The following is a 14,476-nucleotide window of genomic DNA, read 5'->3' as shown; positions in this document are numbered from 1 at the left end:
AACCCAAGTCTGTGATTGTGGCTGCCAGTTTGGGATACATATTCCTATTAGGAGGGTAAAACTTCAATTTTTGAAGCTGCACATAGTTTTGTGTGTTAGTATTAAGTTAATAGGTTCTAGGGATATTGGGGTGTGTGTTTATTTTTTGTTTGAAGGCTTTCAATAAAACAAAATGTTTTGTAAGATGTGACATAGGCTTAAATGGATGTGATAAAAAAACAACTGTATAAAAATCAACCAGCCACATGGCGTATGCATGTAACACAAAAGCTGGAACTAAACACAACAAAAAAAGCTATTTCACATAAAAGGTGGGAATAGTAACTTTTTAACACAAGGATGCTTTCTGTAATGTCTTTAAATGTCAGTGGTTTCACAGATAAATACAAAACAGAAAGAATAGTGAGCTGTGTTGGGATATGTAGGGTGGGGGTGGCTATGCTGCAGGAGATGCCTGCAGGGAACTCAATTTGTGAATTTGATAAAGAAAGATTTTCAGGGTGGTTGTTTAGTGGAGTGTCTGGGACAGAGAAGAAGAGAAGTGCTTGTATTGGTTGTGAGAGGGGCTCCAGTGGTGGTACAGGAAGATAAAAAAGATAATGATGGTGGATATGTGGTGCTGTGGGGTTGCTAGCAAGGGAGGAGAATTGCACTGGCATGTATTTATGTTCCACCTAGGGCTGCTGTGGTGGAGCTTGGGAGGATTCTGGGAGAGGTGATCAGCTTTTGGCAGGAAGTGTTGCTTATAGGTGGGGATGGGAATTTAATTTGCAACAGTGAGAATGTGTCTGGGGGGCCTGGAGGGGAAGATATAACAGAGGACAGTAGATTTTTGAAGTGGTTTATGAAGACATTTAGCGTGGAGGATGTGAATTCAGTACTAGGAGTTTGGAGTGAATTTACATATTATTCACCAGGATACGAGGACTGGGCTAAGTTAGACAGAATTTGCTTTTTGCAGGAACATGTGCATTTGGTATTAGGGTCTTGATATGCACCCAGTGACTGTTTCAGATAATGTGTCAATAATAACTAGGATAAAAACACAAGGTAACAGAATATAAGTAGGACACTGCACTTTCCTGCTTGTATGTTGAAGGGGAGTGGTTTGGGGAATGGGTTGTGGAAAATATTTGGGAACTATTAGAGAAGAGAGAGGTTTCTTCTGAGTGTAGCTGGGGAGTGTGATGGAATTAGAGTGGAGTTTGAAGATGGGGTGGCAGTGAAAAGGGGAGAGATATGGTTGGGGAGTGGCAGGAATTATCTGGAGGGACTGACGGATGATGAAGTGTTGTGGAGTAGGGGGTGTCCTGCAGAACAACAGGAGGAACAACTACAAAATGCTAAACAGAAAATACGGGATTAAATCGATAATATCCATGGGTTTGGAAGGATTGCTGTTGAGCAACTGTTTTTAGTGCTAATTCTAGAGCATGAGGGCTTTTGGTACAGCGACTCAGGTGGCGGAGGGTGGGAGGGGCTGTGACCAGGCTTGGGGAGCCTGTGGCAGGGAGGATGGCAGGAGATCCTGTGGGAGTACTGGAAATATTCTGGAAATTCTAAGAGAGTCTGTGTGGACAGAAGAAATGTGGAGATCAAGGAAAGGTACAAATGGAAATGTTTATGGAAGAATTAAATATGCTGGGGTCTGGGCTGGATGGGGCTCATTTGCTGGCAGATGGGATGGAAGGAGGTAGGACAGAAGTGGTTATGTGTGGCCAGTCAGCAGGGGTTCTCCAGGGGTAGATGGTGTTCCTGTGGGGGTTTGGAAGCTGGGAGAGACAAAATGATAAAGATCTGGAAGGTTTTAACAGTATTTTTAGAGACGGATAGTTGCCAGCATCCTGGAGGAAAGCAGTGGTGGCTGTAATACCTAAAGAGGGTAAAAATCTATTGGATCCATCTTCATACAGGCCCCATGTCAACACTGAGCCATGATTACAAAGTGTTTGTGTCTATAAAGTCTAAAAGAGTGGCAAAAGTGATGCCAGAATTGATGGATGTGGATTTGTGGAGGGTGGCAAACATTTAACAACATTAACAGAATGCTGATCATCCAGAAGGAAGCAAAATGCAAGAAAATGCTAATGTTGCTGGTTGGTCTTGGTGCAGAGAGAGTACTTGGTAGAGTAGGCTGGGCCTTTGAGAGTGGGTGGTGGAGGCATTTGCTTTCCCTGATAAAATTATAAGGTTGATTGGGAGGATATGCGAGGGATTAGAAGTGAAAGTTAAAGTTGGAGGGTTCCTCTCTGATAATTTCTGCTGGATCAGAAGGGTCAGGCAGGGGTGTCCTCTTTCCCCTTTGTTATTTGTATTATATTTTGAACTACTGGCAATGAAAATAAGGGACTCAGAAATTCAAGGATACAATTGGTGTGGTGGTCAAGAAAAGCTGGCACTATTTGCAGAAAAGGACATTTTAGTGTTGTGGAATGTTTTGAGACAGCTTCAGATATTTTCAGGACACAAAATTAATAAAGCTAAAACAAAGGCAGTAGCTGTAAGTTTTATACCCGCACACAAATTGGTTCAACAGTATCCATATTTATGGCGACATGATGAAATGAAGTACTTAGGGGTTTAGGTTAAAAAAGATTCAGGTGTGGTGGGTGAAGATATGTGGTAGGAGATCAAACAAGGGATAATACAAAAACTGAGAAATTGCAAGCTCTGTTATATGGCTATGGATAGTAAGATACAAGCAGTTAAAATGTTTTTAGTCCCTCTAGTGTAATATACAGGTCAGGCAAATTTTTGTCAACTAGAGGAAAAGTTGTGGATGGCAATTAATAAAGAGCCGAAGGCTTTTGTCTGGAAGAGGAAGACTGCAGGAGTCGGGTGGGTTGGGCTGATTCCTCCAGTGAAACAAGGAGGATTGGGATTACCTGATTTAAGGTTGTATTTCACAACTGCACAGTGGGGCTGCTATACATAGCACAGGCAGAAAATAGAAGTTATGTTCTTACCATAACGTTCCATGTTAGTTGTCTTCTTCTCGCCTTCTTCTTGCTGGATGGGTTCGGAGCCGACCTCGGCTCCGACTCGGCCACTCTAAAAGCTCGAGAGTTGGTTCCACCGGCTCGAGGCTCCCCTTATATCCCACAATGCTAGGCGAGAGTTACCTCAGATCTCGTTTGTAAGCTAACCCAGCTTATAATAGTAACAGAATAACTCTAACAGAGTCTACCTCTAACAACAGGAAGAAAGAAGGGTGACCTACATCCTGATCCAGGAAATATGCACAACAGCATATGCCTAAGAAAGAGGTGGTAGAAAGAGAGGTCACAATCACAACTCCTCTAGGTCTGTCCAGGCCAGGGGGAAGGAGGGTGGGACGCAAGAAGAAGGCGAGAAGAAGACAACTAACATGGAACGTTATGGTAAGAACATAACTTCTATATGTTAAGTTGTCTATCTCGCCTTCATTCTTGCTGGATGGGACGCGTCCCTAGCACTTTGTCCCGGGTGGCCTAACGGAACAGACTCCTGAGAACAGTGGAACCAAAGTTAGCTCTGTGCCTAGAAGCTAAGTCCAACTTATAATGAGAAATGAAAGTGTGAGGAGTAGCCCAAGTAGCCGCTGCACAAATGGTGTCAATAGGCAGTCTGTCTTGGAAGGCTAAAGAAGTAGCCAAAGCTCTGGCGGAATGGGCCTTAGGTTTATTAGGCAGTTTTTGGTGTCTAATTTCATATACAAGGGAAATCAAAGATGTTAGCCATCTGGATAATGATACCTTTGAAACTGAAAGTCCCTTTCTGCTTTCCGCATAGGAGACAAACAGCTGATCAGATTTTCTGAATTGTTTTGTTCTATCCAAGTAGTACCTCAATTGACGATGAACATCCAGGCAGTGTAATTTTTGTTCAGACCTATTGGAATATTCTGGAAAAAGACCGGAGGTCAATGCTTTGATTTAGATTTGACGCCGAGACCACCTTAGGCAAAAAGGACGGGTTAGTTCGTAAGGATACTCTGTCCTTATGAAACAATAGATAAGGAGGTCGACAGCTGAGTGCTTGAAGCTCTGAAACTCTTCTAGCTGAAGTAATAGCTACCAGAAAAAGAGTCTTCCATGATAGCAATTTTAAAGAACAGGAGACTGCAGGTTCGAAAGGGGGAAGAATCAAAGAAGCAAGAACTAAATTTAGGTCCCAAGGAGAAGGAGGATTTCTTATAGGAGGTCTGAGAAGAAAAACTCCTTTCAAAAAGGCTTTGCAAAGCTTGTGGGACATTAAGGCAGATTCAGAAATATCCACATGAAAGTTAGAAATAGCTGCCAATTGAACTTTAAGAGTAGAGGGAGATGAACCTGCATGGAAGAGCTCAGCTAGAAAATCAAGGACTAATTGGATGGAAGCAGTGAAAGGATCTATGTCCTTTCCTTGAGCCCAATATGTGAAGCGTTTCCACTTACTCAAATAAATCTTCCGAGTGGAAGATTTATGGGAAGCTATCAAAATATCTCTAACAGAGTGAGATAATTGAGGAAGCCTGGCTAAGGTTGGAACTGGAGGAACCAAGCAGTGAGGTTCAGAGAGGGAGGGAGCGATGAAACTGACCCGACTGATGGATCAAAAGATCTGGAACTAGGTCCAGATTCCACGGTCGCTCCAAAAGAAATCGATGTAGAAAGGGGAACCACACTTGTTGAGGCCAGTAAGGAGCAATGAGGATCAATGAGGCCTTCTGAGCGATAGCTTTCTGTATCACTTGAGAGATTAGTGGGAAGGAGGAAATGCATACAGAAGTCCCCGGGCCAAACTTGGACTAGAGCGTCTCTGCTGGGTTGGCCTGGTAAAGGGAATAGAGTGAAATATTCTCTGCACTTGCTGTTTTGGGGAGTAGCAAAAAGATCGCAGCAAGGCTGACCCCACTTGAGAAAAATTTCTCTCACAACAGAGTCTTTCAGAGACCACTCGTGAGGCATGAGGATAGCTCTGCTCAACTTGTCCGCAATTTGATTGGACTTCCGGGATGTGCGTTGCTATCAGAAACCGCTGAGAAGAAATCGCCCATTGCCACAGTCTGAGTGCTTCTCGACACAGGGGTATGACCTGGTTCCGCCTTGTTTGTTGATGTACCACACTACAGACATATTGTCTGTCTGGATTGCAATCGTTCCCAAGGGAAGAGAGTCTTGAAGGGCTTGCAACGCTAAAAGCACTGCTCTCATCTCCAGAACATTTATGTGCAAGTGGCATTCGTTTGGTTGCCATGTGCCCTGGACCGTCCTGCCCTGATAATGCCCCCCACCCGATCAGGGAGGCATCCGTTGTCAGAGTAGCAACCGGAGGGTGGAACAAAGGGTCTTCCCAACAAGAGCTGAGGGAAGACATCCACCACATGAGATGATTTTTGCACGCTTGCGTGATCATAATGGTGTGAGACATTGGAAGTTGCTGGTATGACCATTGAGTAAAGAGCATCCATTGAAGGATCCGCATGTGGAATCTGGCTAATGGAAGCAGAGGTATGGCCGCCATAATTCCCAACACTTTCAGAACTAACCTGGCTTTGATTCTGTTGTTGTTGAAAAGGAGTGAGACCAGTTTGTGAATGTCTGTTATTCTCTGATGTGTTAGTCTCAGACATGTTTACTGTGTCTAGATTTGCCTATGTAGGTAATAGTACGACAAGGCGACAAAACAGACTTTTCGCAATTTATTGAAATACCCAGCTTTTGACAAATGCGAAAAGTGTAATCCCTGGCCATCAGAAGGAGATGCTTGGTGGGAGCTGTGAGGAGCCAGTCGTCCAAATATGGAAACACCTGGAATCCTTGTCGTCTCAGGTGAGAAGCTACCACTGCCATGCATTTGGTAAACACCGGGGCAGTGGTGAGACCAAAGGGCAGGGCCCTGAACTGAAAATGACTGGTTCCCAGCCTGAAGCGGAGGAATCTTCTGGAGCGTCTGTTCATTTTATGTGATAGTACGCATCCTGAAGGTCTATAGAGCACATCCAGTTTCCTTTGCCCAAAAGGGAAGGATGGATTGCAGCGTGACCATCCGAAATCTTGTTTTCTTGACTGATCTGTTCAAGACACTGAGATCCAAAATTGGTCTCCAGTCCCTGTTTTCTTTGGAACTAAAAAGAACCTTGAGTAGATTCCGGATCCTTGCTGGTCTGCTGGAACTGGCTGAATTGCTCTTTTGCAAGCAGTTTTGAAATCTCCAAAACCGCTAGATCCCTTTGAGCGGGTGGAACATCTGGAAGGGATTTTTGACTGATTTGGAATGCGAAGAAAGGGGATAGAATAGCCTTCGAAATGATGGACTGTACCCATTTGTCTTGAGTCAGGGATAGCCAGGCTTCTGGGTACAGTGACAATCTTCCCCGACTGCCTCCGAAGATGGGCAGTCGGGCAACACCTCAGGGATGCTGAAAGGGCTTGTCAGGAAGGCTTCCCGATTGCCCTGGTTCTGCGGACCCCCTGCCCCTAGGGCGGCGTCTACCATTGTTATTCCGCCTCTGCCTCTGGCGGGAAACAACTCTGTCGCCAGGCTAAGTCCCTTGAGATTGTTTACGGAACCACATCTTTCCACCTTTCTGGCCTTTGGGGTAAGGCCTAGAAGGAGTAGAAAACGGACTCGACGGCAGAAAGGGTCTTGCCATCAGTTTCGCACCTAGTCAAGGTTTCTTTCACTTGAGGACCAAAGAGGGATGATCCATCAAACGGGGAGTTAGTGAAAGACGTCTTGAAGGGGTCCGCAAAATTGCATAGCCGCATCCAGGCATGCCTACGTAAGGCCACACCTGTCCCTGCGGCCCTACTCGCTCCATCAGCCGCATAAGAAAGGAGGCGCATGGAGGAGTTGGTTATGGAGTTAAGGGTAGCCAGCTGCGTGTTCATCTTATCTTGAAAACCTGCAGCTGTAGGGTCCTTTAACATTTCACTCGCTTCCTTGATCAAGTCCCTTTGAAGACGAGTAAAATGGCATAGGTAGTTCAGCTTAACGCATGGTAAATGTCGCTGACAAGAACATCCGCTTCCCGTACCTGTCCATGGACCTAGATTCCTTGTTAGGTGGATGGACAGGTACTGAAGGATCAGCTAGCTCCTTCTTAGTGGCAGCAGCTACCACCATAGCATCCACAGAGACTCCTTTCGTCAAGAACTGTTTGTCTGCTGGTGCCGTTATAAACTTGGAGGGTCTCCTGGGAGTGGGGTCCACTGAATCAGGAGCCGTCCATGCCTTCTTAGCAACCACCTGCATGAGGGGGTCAAAGGGGGGAGACACCCAGGAGGTGGAAGGGCGAGAGCCAAACGCCTCAAGACACACAGATTCATCCTCCGAAGGGTTGAGGACTGGCCAATTTCCCCTCTGCTTCAGGATCTCTAGAATGTCTGCAAATGAGACATCTTCAGAAGGGGAACGGGGGGAACCTTCAGAATCATCTAAATCTGTGTCAGACGTGATGGACTCAGGTGAGTCAATGTGTTTCCTCTTACACTTCCTCTTCCGAGGGAGCGCTTCGGCCAAAGGAGGAGAGGCCTCGGAAGAGGATGAAATGCCCGCAGGGGGTTCCTGAGGAGCTGGCTCTCTGCGGTCCGGGATGAGGGAGTGAGTCAACTTGACCTGAGGCACCGTAGAGGGAGGGGCGGACGGAGCCGACTGTGGAGTAGAGCCAGGCTCTAACACACTCCGCATGACCTCGAATGCACCCCTGTCAGGCAAAGCCAGAGGTCCCCGCTCCGAGAAGCTAAGAACCCCCCTCGGCACCGACAGTGATGGTTCCGAGGCCGATGTTGGAGCCGAACTCACCAGCGCCGAAGCTCCGAGAGGAAGAGCGGGGTCGGACAAGGGTCCGATGCCACTCACCCCCTCGGAGCCGACGAGGGAAGTCCGGCGCCGAGATTCTTCCAAGGAAGAAATCGGAGCCGACGACGGAGCCGAAGACAATTGTATCGGCTCCGACGCTACCACAGTCTCGGTTCCGACGCGACCCGGCTCCGAGCTCAAGAGAGTCAAAGGAGGAATATAATGATGGACCGGGGCAGGCATCGACTGATGAGTCGGGCTCTGAAGCATCTGGGCCAGTGCCTCGGACTTAAGAAGTCGACTCACTACCCTCTGAAGGTCATGATCCGACAGCCTCGATGACCTAGAGGAGTGAGATCTTTGGCTCCGTTCAGACAGCAGGGGAGATCCTGGAGCCGAGTGAACGGAGCCAAGGGACGGTGACCTGGACCTCTTCCTAGTTGTCGGCTCCGAAGGTCTGGTCAGAGCCGACACGGGAATTTCTAATACCTCGGCTCCAGCCGGAGCCGAGGGAACCACAGAAACTGTGGACTGAGACTCATCGGCTCCAGCCGGAGCCGATGTAGGCAGAGGCTTAGAAACCTTAGGTCTCGGCTCAGTTGTCGGAGCCGAAGACCTAGATGCCTTAGAGGGCTTCCCTGTAGATACAGAAAGGGAATCCTCTGGCTTGAGTAAGCCCCTTAAAATCAATTTATTTTTTCTTTCCTGCAGGACCCTGGGGCTGAAGCCATGGCACACAGCACAGGAGTCCTGCAGGTGCAAAGGTCCCAGACAGTAGACACAAGAAGTGTGAGCGTCTGTCAGAGACATTTTCTGACAGCACGCATCACACTTCTTGAATCCGGAGACCTTTGCTTCCTTAGACATTTCAAAAGGTGTAATCACACACACAGTCACAAACACACTAATTACACCCTGTCTAGTTTAAATAATAATAAAACACTAACTAGGTTTTAAAAAGGGAAAAATAACACACACACTCCACTAGGGAAGGAAAAGAGGCCTGTAGGCCCAAGGGAAGAACTTAAAGTTCTTGAGGGAAAAAAACAGGAATTTTTTAGAAAGGGGATAAGAATTCCTTTAAACTAAGGGAAATAAGTAAAAATATTAAAATTAAAGGGGTTTAAATAGACTAATTTCACAAGAAAAGTCACTTACCAAGAACCGGTAGAAAACCAACACCTCGATAGCTGTAGCGGCAAACGAGATCTGAGGTAACTCTCGCCTAGCATTGTGGGATATAAGGGGAGCCTCGAGCCGGTGGAACCAACTCTCGAGCTTTTAGAGTGGCCGAGTCGGAGCCGAGGTCGGCTCCGAACCCATCCAGCAAGAATGAAGGCGAGATAGACAACTTAACATTCTATGGTTTAAGGTGGAAAGGGATGGTGGTGGGTTGGGGGGGAACTCACCAGGAGATACTGGGATTTTGGATGCAGATCTTTAGGGAGAATAACAATAACCATACAGAGTATTATATTCATGAAGTGGCAGGAAATGTTCTAGGAGCTGGGCCAATCTGGGAATGGAGGAAGGAGATTCTGCCAATAGGGATGACTGCAATTAGGGATTCAGACAGTAGGCAAGAGGAGGCTGGAATTTATTGGAGAACACTGGCAGGGGAACCAAGGTATTTGGAACAAATAACTAGAGAGGGAAAGGTAATGGAATGGGAGGATGCCAGGAATTTATTTGGACTGCAGGTTAGAGACTGCCTTCCCTATCAAAGGATTGATATCAGAGAAAGAAGGGAGGGGCCTAAATGAAAGACCAGCACTGGTGCAGTTTTTGGTGGAATATAGAACAGAGGTTGCTGTTGACGGTGGAATGATTAGCAGTGCGTGTGGAATGTTGCATGATAGTTGTGAGAGTCAATCAGGGGAGTTTGGGGGTATTGGGAGGAGAAATTTGATAGGCAGTTCACAGGGAGGCAGGGGTGTGATGGGGAAGAAAGATGTAGTTCGCAGTTTTTAAAGACTCCCTGCAGACTACCTGTCAGAAATACTGGGTGAGCAAAATAGTGCATCTAGGCAAATGCTTTTTCTAGGCAGTGATGCAGGGTCAGAGTTGCCAAGACATGGTAAGGCTTTGCTGTGTCTAATTATGGTGGCTGTCATAAGGGCAATGGCTGGAAAATGGAAATCAAAGTCTAAACATCTATTATTCATCTCAAAAAACTACCCCCATCAACAAGAATGAAATATCTGTCCATTCCCCAGAACAATACTTTGATAGAAGTTGTTTTAACACCAAACTGTCATCATTGATGAAAACCTAACATTCAACCTCCATATCTACAGCAACATTAAAAAAATACATCAGAAACTGGGTACCCTGTACAGACACAACTACTACCTTAACCTCACTGCAAAAAAAGCTCTAGCCTTCTACTACCATCCCTATTATATGGTGCTCCTATCCTCACCAATATCCAGTCCTTTCTGAAACCCTGACTTGACTCATGTTACAATAAGGTTACCAAATTTGCAACAAACGCAAAACTCTCAGCACACCACTGTTCATCTTTACGGCAACTAAATTGGCTTGAACTACCACATGATCTCACCTACCTACAGTTAACTACTGCACATAAAATTATATATAAACCATCAGCTTGCCCTTCTCTTTCCTCTTTGCTGTCTCTGTATCACCCAAACAGACCTTTTAGATCTGAAAACAAAACACTGCTCAAAGTAGAAAAACCCAATTACTCATCTGGTCAAATGCTCTATTCTTTTACTGTCTCTAAACTCTGGAACACCCTCTCATCTTCAATCACTTCCATCTGTAATCATGCTCTCTTTAAGAAGTCCCTTAGACAACATCTCTCCTCTGACTGGCTATGCTCATGCCAAAATAACTCTCTCTAAACATTGCTCCTTCTTCTTTAACCCACTTCTCTCTGGCTTGCTGGTGAGCCAACTAACTCTCTCTACAACTGAACCCAATTACCATACCTGTTTTATTTACTCCAATCCATCTTACACTGTTTTCTGTTTATTTCATACCTCCATAACTAACCATTGGAGTCGTCACTCTGTCTTGACAACTTCCTCTACTCACGCCTCAGTTCTCTAACAACCTTTATCATAAAACTATCACCCCATTTGTATAAACCCTTAGCAATCTATAATCTGTAAGCTAATTTTTTGTCTGCATAAAGTCTTTTAACAATGCTAATTACTTTACATAATGTAAATGGGTATAATGCATATAAATAATCTGAACCTTTTGCTCATACTATGTCCAAGCTTGTTACTGTTTAATACCTGCTAGCTCTTGTATGTATTTGCATTTGTATTTGCATCTGACTTGTTAATTGTATGTCCAAGCCTGTTACTGTATAAAACCTGTTAGTTCTGGTATGTATTTATATTTGTATGTACTTGTTAACTATATGTGGAGCTTTTCTCCCTGGGCCTCCACTGAAAATGGGCCCACTTACACCCAGTGGACCTTCCCAGTAAACAAATACAAAAAATAAATATATAAATAAATAAACCAACTATACTAGAAGTAGTAAATATAATATTCAAGGAAGTGGGAATTGTGGGAACAATACATACAGGGGAGGAATGAAGTTTAAAAGAAGGCATGATTTGAATGAGCTATGTAATGTCTGACTGACAATGGGTAGATTATAAATGATATATAATGTCTGCAGCTAAAATTATGTCAATATGGTTTGTGATGTATAATGTTTACAACTAAGATTATGTCACTATGGCCTGTTTTCATTTATATAAATGTATGAGTGCCTACGTCATAAATGATAATTTAATAATGATGGTTCTTGTTTAAAAAGTAAATAAATAAAATGACTGCAATTAGGGCTACAACAATAGGCAAGAGGAAACTGGAATTTACTGGAGAAAACTAGCAAAGCAACCAAGGTACTAGGAGCAAATAACTAGGAAGGGAAAGCTAAAAGAATGGGAACGAGGCTGCCTTACCTATCAAGGACTGATATTAGAGTATCAGAAATAAGAAAGGGATAGGGCAATCCTAACTGAAACACCTGCTCTGGCAAAGGTTGTAGTTGCATCTAGAACATAAGCTGCTGTTATAAAATGGATAATAAGTACAGCATATAAAATACTTAGTGGTAACTATAGGAAACAATCCCAGGAGGTTAAAAGAGATTGGAAATTGAGACTGGCTACACAATGCAGATGAAAATAATGGGGAGAATATATGTATGGCTTCCAAATATGGAGCAAAGTGTAGAAGATTTACAATTTTAGTTTGGAAGTGTCTGCATGGATATTTTTATACTCTAAACAGACTCAGAAGAAATTTTTCTCAGGTAGATGGCAACTGTCGGAAGTGTGATAGGGAAGGAAGAGATAAATGGGAACATATATTTTGGAAGTGTAATGAGTTGGCAGACGTTTAAAACTCCCTACAGAGTACTCTGTCAGAAATATTGGGTGAGCAAATGAGTGTAACTAAGGAAATAATTTTTTTTTTTTTAGCTGGGATACAGGATCTGAATAGCCTAGACATAGTAAGGTCTTGTTAAGGTTAATTCTGGTGGCTGCCATAAAAGCAATTACTAGAAAATTGAAATGAACATCTAAAACAGCTGTGCTTGAAGCAGTGAATATTGTAAAAGAGATAAAAGACCTAGAAGTGGGATCTTTAGAAAAGGGTAGGAACAAATTACAAATGGAAATTGTGGGAACAATACATGCAGAATAATGTTTTGGAGGGGGAGTGAGGTTTAAGAGAAGGCAAGAAATAAACAATTTATTTAATGTAGGATTGATGATAATTGTATAAATCATGCATGTGATGTATTGTGTTAGTAACTGTAAGCATGCTGACATGTTTTTTCTTTAGTATAAATGCATGTTTGCCTATGTCTTAAGTGATAATTCAGTAAAACTATTAAAATATATAAGCAGAACATTCAATAACTACTTAAATAAGCTTAAAAACTATGTGTCAATTTAACCCCAGAGTGATTTTTTGTCTGGGGTTATCTTTAGATAGAGAACTACCACAGGATGTATTGCACTTGAATAGTGTTGTTACACCAAGAGCAAAAATGGGCTTAATGAGGTCCTGGAAGTCAATTATTTTTTTTCTGGGATAGATGAGGTAACAGATGGAGGACAGGGCTTTCAAAGGAAAAGTTTCTAGAGGATTTGGTAGTCTATGGGTCTCTTGATATCAATATATGGAGGTAATGAACTTCTGAAATTTTCTTTGGAAACTGGAGGGGATATATATTGCTGACATACTATTTAGTAGCTATCAATGAGATCCACTGTTATTGCTAAACATCAGAGTTTTCATTTTTTTTCATTCTTAGCACAAAATGTATATGCAATGATATTCATATTCATATATATATATATATATATATATGTGTGTGTGTGTGTGTGTGTGTGTGTGTGTGTATATATATACACACACACACATATATATGTATATATATATATATATATATATATATATATATATATATATATATATATATACACATACACATACATGATCATTGAATACATAGTAAATTATGACTTGTAATGAAAGTCTGAGAAGGTTATCTTTGGCACCATGACAAACATAGACCTGTGTGAGCTTTAATTATTTCCATTATTTTTCAGAATGTTTTTGTAAAAGTATAATATGTGCTACTGTCTCATTGCTTCAGATGCTCAGATGAATTTTCAAGTCTTTTCACTTCCACAGTATTAATCAGTGTTTTTGTTAGTACTGATTACTTACTTCCATATTTCTGTTCAACAATATGTAACATCTTCTGAACACATACTTTTCCACTTACACATTAGAAAGGACTATCTTTAGTAGGCCACATTCTGCAATATTGATTAAAAGAAGTTACTTTATCTACAGTAACCTAACTTAAAACTTATACACTCACTCACACAACATCCTAGGTAACCAAACAAATGTACACCAATCAGAACAACTCCAGTACCAAAATGTTAAACAAATACTCACTATAAAATCAAATAAACAAAATTAAGACTCACTTTGTTTAGTTCAGGTAGCAAAATTAGAGAACTCAGTTCTTCCAGAACTCAAAAGAGGATGAAATCTAAAAGTCTTCATATAGAATATAATCTTCTTTTACTTCCCATATTTCATAACTTCCCTAGAACCAACTTTCCTCTCTCTCTCTCTCCACAGCAGCTACCCTTCTGTTACTTAACCACAGTGTCTTCCCTCCTATTCACCTCAAAATATTTTTCTCCGTATCATCCCTTTTTCGCCTAATATTATTTATAACAACTACTGAGTAATGAAATACTGCATAACTTGAAGGATTTGTATACAACAAGCCTGTAATATTTTGGATGACAGTATTTGACATCTGAAAAATATATATTATTACATGAATTACATATATAGTGGATAAGTGGAGCTACTCTCTCTGGGATGTCTCAAAAATGAAGACTATCCCTGTCAACAAATGGAAATAACCAAATACATGAAATTAAAATAATTGCAGGACAGCTCTTCCTATAATGCTAATAGCTGCACCTACTTAGGTTTGTAGGTTAATGTATGAGTATTAGGCTAACTGTCTTGAATCGCCATTTTAAGCCAAGCCAATAAACTGAGATCAGAATCAAATCTTGTACTCTGTGTCTGTGAGGTGAAGACCTTAACTAATATGCCACACTTACCCTCTAAAAAAACTTGTGGAAGTTCTATAGCTCATAGGTAATTACTAAGCTAA

At 42.6% G+C, this 14,476-nt stretch overlaps 1 protein-coding gene across 5 annotated transcripts in view; it reads right to left on the bottom strand.

Annotated features, from left to right (window-relative positions):
* The window catches only part of LOC122815212 (voltage-dependent L-type calcium channel subunit alpha-1C-like), a 2,602,552-nt gene that overhangs the window by 846,886 nt on the left and 1,741,190 nt on the right, over window positions 1-14,476 (bottom strand). The gene's annotated exons all lie outside the window — the stretch shown is intronic.

Source organism: Protopterus annectens, chromosome 11.part0 (genome assembly GCF_019279795.1).
Source record: "Protopterus annectens isolate FY-2018-M chromosome 11.part0, PAN1.0, whole genome shotgun sequence".
In the NCBI taxonomy this organism is placed as follows: domain Eukaryota; kingdom Metazoa; phylum Chordata; order Ceratodontiformes; family Protopteridae; genus Protopterus; species Protopterus annectens.
Note: the sequence above shows the minus strand (reverse complement) of the source record. Positions and strands in the feature narration are given on the sequence as shown.